The sequence below is a fragment of the Grus americana genome, chromosome 14, assembly GCF_028858705.1.
Source record: "Grus americana isolate bGruAme1 chromosome 14, bGruAme1.mat, whole genome shotgun sequence".
Classification (NCBI taxonomy): Eukaryota; Metazoa; Chordata; class Aves; order Gruiformes; family Gruidae; genus Grus; species Grus americana.
Window position 1 is genome coordinate 12,896,372 of NC_072865.1, and position 13,095 is coordinate 12,909,466.

Below are 13,095 nucleotides of genomic sequence, written 5' to 3' on the forward strand. Positions count from 1 at the left end.
TATTAAAGATTTATGTTTTGTGAATATATTCTTATTAATGTTTGTAAAATGCTTTCAGACTTTTGACTAATCACGGCAAATAAGAACTTGGGAGATGCAAAGCTTTAGAAAATTGGAATATGTCTTAAGTCATGAAAATTTAATGAGGTTCCTTATTAACACCAAAAATCTCAAAATCAATCAGGTTCATTGTACAATACTTAATGATCTTTTATGTGGCTCTTTTTTGATGTAAGTTAAACTGCAAATTATATAGTGCTTCTGCTTTCTACTTCCCCATTTATGGTAAGAAATTTTTTAGACAAATAACCTGCTGCTCTTAATTTGCTGAACACATGATCACAATTGCTTCCTCTGGAGCTTCCCTTGCAACTGCAGGAATGATGTCCCACTTTGAGACAGGTAGAAGAGGAATTTGAATGCTGGCTTACCCATAATTCAGATGAATAACTTTGTCACGGACCTATCTCATGATGGGCCTTTATCACTCTGATACTGATCAGAACTTCTGCCACATAATAGTAAGTGAAAGTTTAACAAAATCTCCACGTTCCCATGGAAAGTTTGGATTACAAAGAATTTAAAAGAGTTTGTAAAGATTTCAAAGAATTTGTGATTAAAATCTGTTTCACTGGAAAATTCTGATCAGCATCTCTAAAATGTTTGCTTACCAGAGACACAGTTTAAGTTTCAGAAACCTCTTATGGTACAATCCAGCAATAAACAGTGAAAAAACCAGCTATTATCCCCTACTTGGGAGTTACCTTCATTTCTTCCAGTAGCAGTTTACATTCATCATGCAGCTGCTGCAAGCAAGACTTGCAGTTTGAGACGCATCACATATTCGGCAGCACTGAGATCAGAGTGACGTGCAAAGCAAGGCAAGAGAATCACCCCTTCATCTATTCCAAAAATACTCCTGTTACAGCCAGCAAGAGCACGCGCTGCAGCCGATCCGTCCACCACCAAAAAGACCCAAGTTGTATTTCCAACCGCTCCATTTTTCCAAGACTGAAGGACATCACAGAGACAGGTACATCACTAAAGTTCTCAGTTGCTCATTTATTTTTAAACATTGATGTTATTTCTCTCTGTAATAGCCTCAGAGTCACACAACAGACGAACAGGCATGCACCCTGTTAGTATGCGTAAAAGGCTACAGAGGCTCTGTGAAAAATTCACTCTAGCAGAAGCAGAGACACAGGAATCATAATTGTAAGTATAAACAGAAGAAAATCACACTTGTACTAAAGTGGGTCTAAATATATATATGCATGTGGGAAGGGGGAAAGCTTGGGTGTTCACAGAATTATATTTTCTTCCCAGTTAGTAGTAGTCCCTTTCTGATATATTGCTTTTCAGGTAAATGTCTGAAGGTATTTTACTGAAAAGACAGGCATCATCATTTCCTTGTGAGAGGCAGAGAAACTGAGGCACTGGGAGAGTGCATGACTTGTCTAAATTCACGCAGCAACCCATTAGAAGAGCTCAGACTACAGGTACCATCTCCTCATGCTCAGGCCAGTGCCTGACCTAGTAGCAACACTGCTTCTCCACCCCAGATCCCAGAGGTGGGGTGTATATCAGAGAATGAGTCTGACCAGAAGAGATCACAGCCCACAGTCTGAGAATGGTGGTGTTACATTTGTGATATTCTTAATGTACATTGTACTGCTATTAATTTGATAGTGCCTTACTGTTACATCTATACACAGGCAAATCATTCACATAAAATCATGTGAGTCTTTGTTTTTGCTAAATAATATGCATGACAGGAACTATTTTCTCCTCCATCAGCTCTGGAGAAGTCCAGGATCTATTTTCTGGCTGCAGTTACTTTATGATCACTGTCAGGATGAGCGTGACAGACACGTTACATTGAGGCAGTCTGATTTTATCCTTGCAATTGTAAATACTTTTTGTCCCTGAATATATTTCAATACATTTATGGTAATATCACGCTCTGAGGTGGTAGGACTGAAGACAGACAGACACAGTGAGGAGATGCAGACTGTAGTATTATTCTGAATATTCTCTGGATTTGTAGCTGTTTCTATTCTAGACATCTACTACACTGCTCAGATGGAGATAAAGGCAACAAGTGAAACGAAACCTTTTCTCCAACATATATTCCAAAAAGTCTTGCATGGCTCCACAGAATTAAAACTGCCTTAGCTCTTTTGCAGTTTTAGTACCATAATGTGCTCATTTAATTTGTGATGGAAATAGCATGTTCAAGTTATCATTATTCATTACTTTAGCTTCTTCTACAGTTTCATTTGTCCTCCTGCAACTCTCCATTGAGCTTGCTTAGGCTATAAATAAAGATCTCTTGGGATCCTGGATCTTGCCTTCTGAACAAAAATTTCAGTGACTCATTCTCATACATATTTTCTTCCATTATCTTCATCACGGGCAAATGTTCATGCTCATTCCAAAAGGTCAGAAGGAAAGAAGCTGTGACTAGCTTCCTGTCAGAAGTGGGTCAGAATGCTCTTTCCGTAGATGTCCTTAAACAAAGGTGAGTCATTTTTTAACCAGAGACTGTTGGAGTAGTTTCTGGTTACAACTAAATCTCCTCAAGCCACAGAGATGTTGGGTGATTCCTACCCAAAAAAGGAAAGTTGCTAATCAAAAGAGTGGTGCCAGACTGACCGACAAGTCTAATGACTTCATTTGGCATCACTAACTTGTAAGCTAGTCGACGCCTTATTGAATTGTTTTCTCTAATGGATATGTACGGTGCTGGAGTCAAGAATGTCATTCTTAATTACAACAAATATTAACCTGAGTAATGGACTTGGAATGGACAACGCCTGCAGAAGCACTGCCTGGTGGGGACACAAATTATCTAAAAGACACGCCATGTATCAGCTCACCAACAGATTATTTCTAAAGGATAACTTCCTATTTGTTTGAAAGATATATTTTGTAGAATTCAAAAACTCAGGGACAAGAAATCATTGGCAATATCTCAAAACATGAATTTCTGAGGATGCTATCAAGTGCCTAGTTCTTTTTCATACATTGCAATGTACCATAGTCATTGGTGCATTCAGCTTTTCCAAAAGACTCCTATTGTATTTCCCTCCACATACTTCTGACAGATTTATGCCAACAGTTTCACTCACAGAGCTCTCAGGTATTTCTCTGATCTTTCCCCGGATACAGTTATTCATAGTCCTCCTTCATCATTTAGTTCTTTACACCAAAAACTAGCAAGATAATGAGATGTTCTCCAGGAGACATGGTTATGACTGGCTATGGATCATGCATTGCCCGATGCTGGTGGGGGATAGCTTGTAGAATGATCTTGCGAAAACTCTCTGAAAGTGAAACTATTCCTGATGGGTCAAAACTGCTGCCTTTAATTCACTTTTATTTCTGACTTGCAGCGACTTCTGACACTTTCAAGCATATGTCTTGAAATGAGTGCGTAAAAAATGTGAACTCCATCAAAATCCTACTTATTACCTCAGTTAAGCAATAGCTTGAAGCAGCTGCGTTCTGCACCACCACACTGCTTTGCTTTTGGTAAATGAATCCAAGAGGAGATATCTGTGTGGTTATAGGCCTTTTCAGGAAAAGGCCCTTATCTTGTATGTCTGGTGTTACAGCTATATTGTTTATGTAAGAAACTGACAAATCGATAACAGTGTTTACCTTTAATAAATTATTGATAGCTCTGTGAGGAACCTAGAGCGCTACCGAACTACACAATCTCTGCTCTACACTAAGCTCTATGCTGCTGCCAGTAAACCTCCAGGTTATAGTCAAGGTGCTGGTTACAGACTATAAATTTCTTAATAGCTTGAATTCCATCAGTTTTCCTTCCCTGTCCTGCTGTACAATCTACATTTAGCACTAGAATTCTTCAGGCAACTGTCCCAGTGATGAGACTTGAGAGGGTCTGTGACACGGGGTCAGGCTGCTCACAGGAGCTAGCCTTCCTGCCTGGTGGCATTAGCCAGAGCTGGCAATCGGAGCATTCATTGTTCACACTTCTTGATAATCATCAGGTCTTTTTTCTCCTGTTGGGGAGTATTTCTTGTTGCTGCCTGGTTTTAGTTGCTGATGCTAAAAAGGATTATAGAGCATAAACTCCGTGTCATGGTGAATGCTTCTGACTCCAAATTATGCATAACAAACCTGGGCACTGCACTGGTAGGCACAACATACCTATGCCATCCATAATAAACATTTAGACTACTTAAGCACCTGTCAAAGTAGTTAAATAATCAAAGTGAGACCTGCAAAGGTGGTTTGCGGGTTTTCTTCTTTCTCTCCTTTGCAATATGGAGGGATCAGGTGATTTCCCTGGCTTGAACCCATTTATGCAACGATTCTAAAACCATCTGCACTCTCCTGATTTGCACTGCCACAGGACATATGTGGGTAAGCAGCAGCCAGATCTCGCATGTCACTCTGTTAAACCACAGGAATATGAAAGCAGCAGAGATTTTTTCAGTTCTACAAAATAAAGCTGTTCTCTTACACTACCATCAACTATTAGACAATACACAATGCAGTTCACTTTTATACCTAATGCACACTTAATTAGAATTAAATAGAATTAGGTCTTTCCCAGTTGCTTTAATAGTAGATATAATTATTCCAAATCCTAACAGGAAAAAGACAAGAAATGGACGTTTCCTTTCACCTATTTTTTCTCTGGAGAAATAGAGTGGCTATAGATTTTTATGGCTTCTCACAAGAAGAAAATATGGGCAAAGCAGCAGATTCATGAATATTGAACATTAATTCAAAGAGTTCAGTGTTCATTTTAACAAAAAATACAAGCCAAAATTCTTTTCTTTAAAGTTCTCACAGTTCTACCTGTAAGTATGCGTTCTAGCTACTGAGTGCTTGACTGGCACTGATGCACTGGATAATACTGAAAAATTAATTTATTTCTCCTCTTACAGTCACCTCTAAAAGATGGAGTAGCATGCACTTCTTTTATTTACTCTGAGTGGCGTGAAACCACTAGTGCATATTTTAAAGTATTATGAGATGTTTATATGCATTCAAAATACTATTGTGAAGGAGAATCTGTAACACTTAAACACCTGGCTCACAAGCTGAGTCTTAATAAAGAACTATGGAAGAGGGAATATCTTGATTCACTACTTAAACAGAAGTCTCTAATTATCCTTATAAGAAAAGACATAGAAGAGACACTCTCTCTCAGCATGTTCCAGACTACAGAATGGTGCAAAATTTTCTTCCTCCTGCTTAGATTAACAGACTATTAGATTGGCATATTTGAAGATACGAAAGAAGTCACTGTTCCAGTTCTTTTTGCTATGTTTGCTAAAAAGTTCTCTTTCTTTCATTTCCTCCTTGTACAGTAAAGATGTCCCCTTTGCCCTTTACTTCTTTATTATCTTAATATTTTCAACACTGGACCAAAGAAGCTTTCTATCCATTTGCAATCCTTCTCTAAGCAATTCTGCCATTTAACATTATCATTTTTACTGCAATGTGTTCAGCAAAGGAAACACTGGGTAATTACTGAGATATGGAGGAGGAATACAAGTTTCTAGCTTCTCTAGGATTTTCAGGTGGAGCAGGGAACCAATAAGACAGGAAGCCTACACTTGATTCCTTTTCTCAGATACACCCCTATTTTAACAAAACTAGAAGTCAAAAATACCTCAAGAATAAAAAAAAAAATTCTTGATTCCAATAAAGATATCCCAGAATATATCTAAACACCGATTTATGAAAAGGAACAGATCAAATTAGATGATAAATTGACATCGATTTCTTTCAATGAAGATCTAGGGTCCATATTTTAAGGCCTGTATTATTGCACACATAAAACTCAGTCACTGACTCTCCCAGGCATTTTCATCAAGGCAAAACATCAGAATGGGTTGGTATATCACCACAGCAAGATGAATTTCAGTCTTTATCTGCAGTGAGTCCCCATCCACTTACTGGCAATAAGATATTTGTGCTGCAATTGCAAATTCTGAATGTCATAAAGATGTAATGAAGTACTGTGCACAACATGATCAGAACTTAATGAAATGGAGAGAGATGAAAAATAAGTTTATGTTATTTTTTTAAAAAAGGAAATATTGGTCTTTCACAAAAATGTCCCAAATGTCACTGTAAAATTCAAGTTTATATTTCAAATGCCCCAGTACTTTGGGACCCAAATTGCTATGACCTGCTAGAGGCAGAATAAACCATCTGGACATTTAAAAACAAAGGGAGGGCTATCATCAGGCTCAGAAGTAATCCCGGCTCTTGTACAGAGATCGTGGGGGAAGTTTTCAGAAGTTTCTAAGGGCCAATAAGGTATTCTGGTGCTTAAAGAGGAAGGTCAAAAATATCAAGACAGCACAACTCCCACTCAGTGCAACTACAACATTGAGCCAGCCTAGATATCTTTGAAAAATCTCTTTCCTAGCCACATTTCTGTTCTGTTAAAAATATTACTCCAGGCTCAGCACCTAATTATTAGAATGAAGAAATGGTTCAGAAGAAGGCACAGAAATGAGACTAATTACCTATGACATAATCTGCCAGTATGAGAAGCTTCTATCTAGCCTGAATTTACCTTCAAGTCTATTTCTTGAGACATGGAGATTTATGACACTGCAGTCATCTTAGCTAGTTTATCAGTGATTGTTTCATTAGCCACATAAATGTCTAATCTACTTCTAATCTTGCACAGCTCTTGGCACAATGTTATTTTATGACAGTGAGTAACATGAGTTATGTGTTGTGTTTAAAATGTTTTTCTTTTTTCAACATTTAATTACTGCCCTTTTAATGTCACATGAAATATTTTAAATGAAGACTAGTTTATTTAATGTAAATAAGTATACCCAGCTGTGTGCCTTTTTAAAAAAAGACTGTGCAATCTGTATTAATTTTCATTTTTATGATCTAGAACAGACTATAATACAGAGATTAAAACCTCAAGTTCATTCCATTGTAATTCTATTCTAAAAGAGTCAAGCTAAGGGATAGTTTACATGCATAGGAAAAGATTCTTTCAGGGGAGCCCAGTATCCCCCTCCTGCCTCACCACCACAATTCAACTGCTTTACCTAGGAAGCCCAGGCCAGCATCCAACAAGCCCTCTTGATCATCAGGAGGACTTAATGAGAGGTGAAGGCACTCAGAACCTTGCAGAACAGTTCACATAAAGTGTGGAAACTTTCTAAATAAATCATGATGGCATTTAACATGGTGACTTCTGGGCAGGCATGGACAGACCTGTCTCACTCCACACATACTTCATCTTGGCCAGGCTTTAGCCATCTCTGGCCAAGAAGCCACATAGCCATCTCCCAGAGGTCAGTGTTCAGGCTAAAAAGCCTTTCTGAGAGAAGTGGTGGCCTAGTTCAGGTATCACGGCTGCTCCATTGCTGGGCTAACAGTCTGCATGCACAACATGGGCATTGAAACTCATCTGGTTCCCATAAACATCCCCTTACTGGTTTAAAATTCTGAAAGATTGCACATGTCAAAGATTTCACCAAGGTTTAGAACTCATCTCCACCTGGGATCAGGAAGAAATCCTCTTTCCACAGTACAGTTTAGCACAGCATTATAAGGGATTTACACTTTCTTCTGGACAGCTTCTCTTCAGGTTATTATTGCAGATGGGATACAGGCCAGCCATGATCAACCTGCACACTTTTGCTACAGGTCTATTTTATTACACTCACCAGAGACAAAATCACTCTGTAATAACTTTCTCATAGAATACTTATTCTGTGTTCTGCTCTGTTTTATCTAAAGTGTGAGTCCTTCAAATGGCCCAAGCTTTTCAGTCACTTCCATGCCAACTGATGTCTGTCATGAGCTGGCAACTGACTTACAGCCAGGGTTTCTTTCAGGCACCTGAGCCATGCCAAACTTTCATAGTATTTAATGCTTAGATTCATTCTTAGCTTGCAAATCAATAGGTTTATGAAAGAATCTAAACATACTTTAAAAGATCACAGCTAGGATTGGGAGAAAATCTCATTATTAAGGAAGGATGAAAGATAAGAAGAGAAGGAAATAAAATAGGACTTTGGATCAGCCAAAGCATCAACCATTATTAGAAATTCATTACAGGGAGCTTTATGTGCCCTGCACTGCCAATTAGCCAGTATTCACCATGGCAAGTCCATGGCCTTAAGTAAAGCTATTTAGTTTATGTACCCAAAGTTTGATCTCTGTGCAAATCGCTCCTGAAGACTAAGCTAACTCACTTTCACCTCCCAGTTGAGAATTCGTAGATTATCTCCATGGTTTCAGAATGTGAATAAGCTCCTAACTAACTAATAGAGTTTCATGGAATTAGAGATTCCTGAATCTAACACATATTTTCCTTTCATCCCTTTTAATAAAGACTATGGCCTCTACTTCAGGGTGGAGACTGTTTTTTCTACAAGGCATACATATTTCAAGCAACAATTGAGAGGGCATAAGAAAACCCTTTGAAAAGTTTCCTTTTCTCCTCCTGCATTTATGACTTCAATCCGTGTTGTTCTGGTTAGCCACACTGCAGTATAATAGCAACTAGATGACCAAATTTCTCGATAGAGAAGAAAAGAGGAAACCAATCAAGATTGCACAATGCACAACCAGAGCAGCAGCACAGTGCAGGGGCAGTTCTATCACACCAGTTCACTGAGCACAGGGCTTTTTTTGCAAGCACCTTTACGATGATATTCTATGACAGATTTCCACTATGTTGCATTCACACAGAAAATGAGTACAACACTATAATCCTGCACTTGTCAAACACCGCTTCATGGCTTTTTCTTATTTTTAGTAAAGATATCCCATGCTTTATATGAGGAACTTAGTAAGATTTTTTTTTTACTGCATTTCAGTTTGTCAGAACATCTTGTCAGCTAATATTATCTTCCAATAGCTCTGTAATCTCCCCATAGTTTGCAATCAGCTCCAAGCCAGCATGACTTCCTGGAAAAAGTCAAAGGAGACTCAATAAAATGAAATTTTCTTCCACCACAAGAATTTCTTTTTATGCTCCCAGAAATGTGCTATTGTTCAATGCCAGTAGGTGGAAACACTTAGAAGAGACCTGCAATTCATAAAAGAACAACATGAGTGATTGTTCCTGTAGAAAAATTCTGATTTTTTTTTTTTGCAATAGGGGATGTTAAAGGATAGAACCATGTGTTTTGTTTCACCGACAGTCCCAGTGCAACCACAAGCAGAAAATAAGTTGTCTGCATGAATTGATAAGAGGGTCATAAATAATAGGAAAATTATATCCTATACACCAGCCTGCCAGCAGATCACAAAGAAAAGTCAAGACTTCACGAGTTCTCACTTTTTTCCTCATGGTCTGGTGATATTGTTCTGATATTTATCTAACTCTGTGGTAGTTACTTCTCCAGCAGTTTTAGTCTTCTCCTGGGAAGATGCCAATAATATTACCTTGGAGCAGGGAGAAGTGTTGAGGTTGTTTTTTTTTTTTGAAGATCAGCAACCAATGACCTAGTTCAAGCAGCCTGAATAGCCTGTTTACAGCTGTTCATTGGTGCTACCGGCTAAGTGAAGTTTTGGGTTTGTAGGCTAGAGTTGCTACTGGAACTTCAGGAAGATGATGAGACTGTCTTCTGAGTAGTAGTGCTCTGCCCTCTCTTTCCTCTCCAACTTGAGGGAGCAGAGGGCAGGTGGCAAAAGAGAGCAAATGGTCATGGACCACGTGATCAAAACATGGAGGCAGATAAATAGAAAAAATGCATAGTTTAGATAAAGCATAAAGAAAAGGCAGAGAGATTCAGATGTAATACCTCATTACTCTTGTTTTCTCTTGTTTTGGGAAGGATGAAACAGCTTCGAGTCATCTGTGCTTCCTGGATGCTATGGTGCTATTATGTTGTGATACACAAAGAAAGAAAAAGGTCCTGGAGCCTGCTGAGATTAGCAGTCCTCCCCCATCTTTGCTCTTTGTGGGTCTAGTGCAGGGTTTGGTTACAAACTGAGTACTTTGCGAAAGACATGTAAGAGTCTCAGAGCAGAAGACACAAACCAGTATCTGTCTGTCTAAAGCTCCTCCCTCCAGTGCACTTGCAGAATGATGGCAACAGGAGCCATGCAACAGGATGGCAGCCCTGCGGGGGAGGTCCATCAGCTTACCAAGCATCTTTCAGCTGCAAACTACATAAGCAGACATGCACTCATTCCTCCCACTGCTGAAAATAAACCCACAAGTTTTTAAATATCATTACTGGACAACTGAAAATTAGCATTTAAAATGCATTTTTTCTCTTCTCATCATGGAAATTGACCCTTTCCTGAGGTTCAGGGGGTGTGTGCACACATTCAAAAGAAACTAGCTTCTGCTTAATCATGAAATGTAAGGAAACTATAATCCTGTGTATTTCCAATGTCTGTGGAAATTTTTCACAACTCTGGCTAAGCCAAAGAGGTTTTCTATGAAGTACAAAGACCTGCTAATCAGCCGTAATGAAAATGAAAGAAAGAAATATTGTGGATCACACTGTCTGTGGATTTTAAGTGTTCTCCAGTGGTTCTTAAAGAAAGAACACTTCAGAAAGAACACTTGTATCAAAACAGTAGTAACATTGTGCACCGTCTACAATTAATAAAACAAGAAAAAAGAAGTGTAGCTAGGTAATTAACACTGAAGTTTCTAACAAAAACAGACAAGAGTTTCATCTTTTTATCAGTATATTTTTTATGACTGACACCATCTACAAAGAAGCTGTATTACAAAGCAAATAATCTAGTGCCAAACAATCAGTCTGTCACATTTTCTCTGAGCTGCAGATACATTTTATGCATCACATGAGTCTACATACCCACCTACCATCATACAAAAAACCTTCCCCAAGTCCACCTCCTCACTCCACTTCTCGGGAATGTTTTAGTATCAGAGGCAGTGGCAAAGAAATGAGATATTTCTACAGCTCCATCCAATGCCCTCCTCATTGCTTCTTGCTTTTCATACTTCTTTCATGGGAGGAAGGCTTTCTGGTTTGTGCTGGTATGATATCAAATGATAGCATGTTCATGATACTGTTCAAGTTAAACTGAATAAGCTAGACTATTTCTGACACTATAGCCTTGATTTTCTTCAGTCTTATCAGTTTATTTATTTCTTTGAGTTATCAGGGTTTCTAAATAAATCAGAGAATTAGAGGAATTACATAAAACTCTATGTAGGTGTACTCATTTAAATTCTGTATCAGCTCATACTCTGATGGCCTGTTAGGAGCAGGCTGTGTTGTTATTCACCGGCGTTGCAAAAGTGCTCTGGAAGTGTTTCTGCTGTGTTTCTGAAATCAGACCAAAATGCTAGTACATATTTTTAACATCACTTTGTAAAAGAAGAATAAAAGGAACACAGCCCTTTATAAACTGAGCCATGACCATAGGACTCCTTTTGAATCATTTATCTGATACCACAAAATACATTTTAGAAGTCCAACATATTTCAAATTTTGAACTAGTTTAAGAACATATGAAGATGTTCTCCATGTTTCCTCAAACCTATGTTCTGTAACCAGTCTTTGCTGCTTCAGCAAGCTCTCAGCAGAAGTACATTGATTAGCTAAAGGGCATCTGGTCTTGTACATCATTCTTGAAATAATATTGAGTAGAATCTCCAGGCTATTAAATTTACTTTTTCATTGGAAACTATGATTCATCTGAATGAAGGTAACTCTGCAATGAATACAATTTGCATTTCTCTGATCAGATTATTCCGATTGCACTAGCTTGAAGTGCTACCTTGAACTTGGCGGAAAAAGTAGCCTATTTTTCACGGTACCTATTCTATCATTCATCTGAAGGTAGGTAAATATTTAACATTCATGTCTGGGTTTCAATACACTCTGCTTTATTATAGCACCTGCCACTGAAGATCTCAAAGCAATTTGTGAACATTAATCAGCTGAGCCTTATGCCTGTTCAGCCAGTATGTTATTACACAGACTGGTAAACAGAGGATGTTAAACCACATCAGACTTCTTAGTCCAGGTGCAAGAGATGAGCAGTAGCTTTGCCTTCATCTGTGTCCCCTAGAATAGGGCTTTTCTGTCTGTTGTTTCATCTAGAGGGGCACAGAAAGCAGCCTCACTAAGGGAAGCAGACTGTTCTCAGTTCTCCTGCCAGCAAAAGATACTGAGCAAAGAAATGCGTTTGAGTCCAACCACTACCAGTTAGAATCCCCATTCCTTTCCCTTCTGCCCTTTCCTGCCACTGCTGTTGGCAGTGCCCTGGACCTTGCCAGCAAGCTGGAACCAGCTGACTCCTGGAAGTGGTTGTTGAAAGGCTATTGAAAGCTCTGGTTCCTCAGGACTACAAAGTCCTAATGTGATCTGGCCAAAGGCAGGGAGGAGTTACAGGCCACTCTGTTGTTCTTTGCAGGCTGGGCACGTCCTACATGTTGCCATCTAAATATACTGAAGTAGACCAGTTTACTCCCTCACTGATCATTTCGTCTCCAACCTCTCCACATTTTGCAATGATCATATTTTCTTACATGCCAAAGGCTGAAACATCATTACGTCAAGACCTAATGATCTAATCAAACTAGCTTTAATCAATTCAGCTCAAGCACCAAGAGTGGGAAGGTGCAGGCTTGGCTGTAGGCTATGCAATCCCACCAGGATGCCTGGCCAAGCAGCTACTCCTGCTACCCTCTGTGCTACCAGCACTCCACTGAGAGTAGTACCAAGTCAGATGCCCTGGCTGTAATCACACCTCCCAGCAGCTGTGTCAGCACCTTCACAGCAGGAGAGAGCCCCTAGAGTGAGGAATTCATGGTTTAAACAGACGAGGCAGAGAAATGAATTCAGAAATCACAAACAAAACTAAGTGGTTATGTGGAGTCCAGCAAGAATGGTAAGTGTGGAGGATATATGCCCAAAATCAAAGGCTGCTAATTCCTTTTATTAGCAATGAAAGTGCTTGCCTTGGAGAAAGCAGAGGCAGAAAAGCTGAGACTAAGCTCATAAATTGAGAGTTTGTTTCTCTTCCCTTCAATGACTGCACAACAAGTTATCATGTCATTCTTGTAAATGTTTCAAAGAAAAGTTTTTGAATGATAGTGCTTTGCTGTAGTCCCTGCTGTTGGGAAGG

General features: G+C 39.0%; 1 protein-coding gene across 1 annotated transcript in view; it reads left to right on the forward strand.

The window, feature by feature from the left end:
- Positions 1–918: 918 nt before the first annotated feature.
- The window catches only part of ADRA1B (adrenoceptor alpha 1B), a 32,605-nt gene continuing 20,428 nt past the window's right edge, over positions 919–13,095 (forward strand). Inside the window, exon 1 of the mRNA XM_054842141.1 lies at positions 919–1,033. The gene's annotated coding sequence lies outside the window, so the exon portion shown is untranslated. The remainder of the gene's footprint in view (positions 1,034–13,095) is intronic.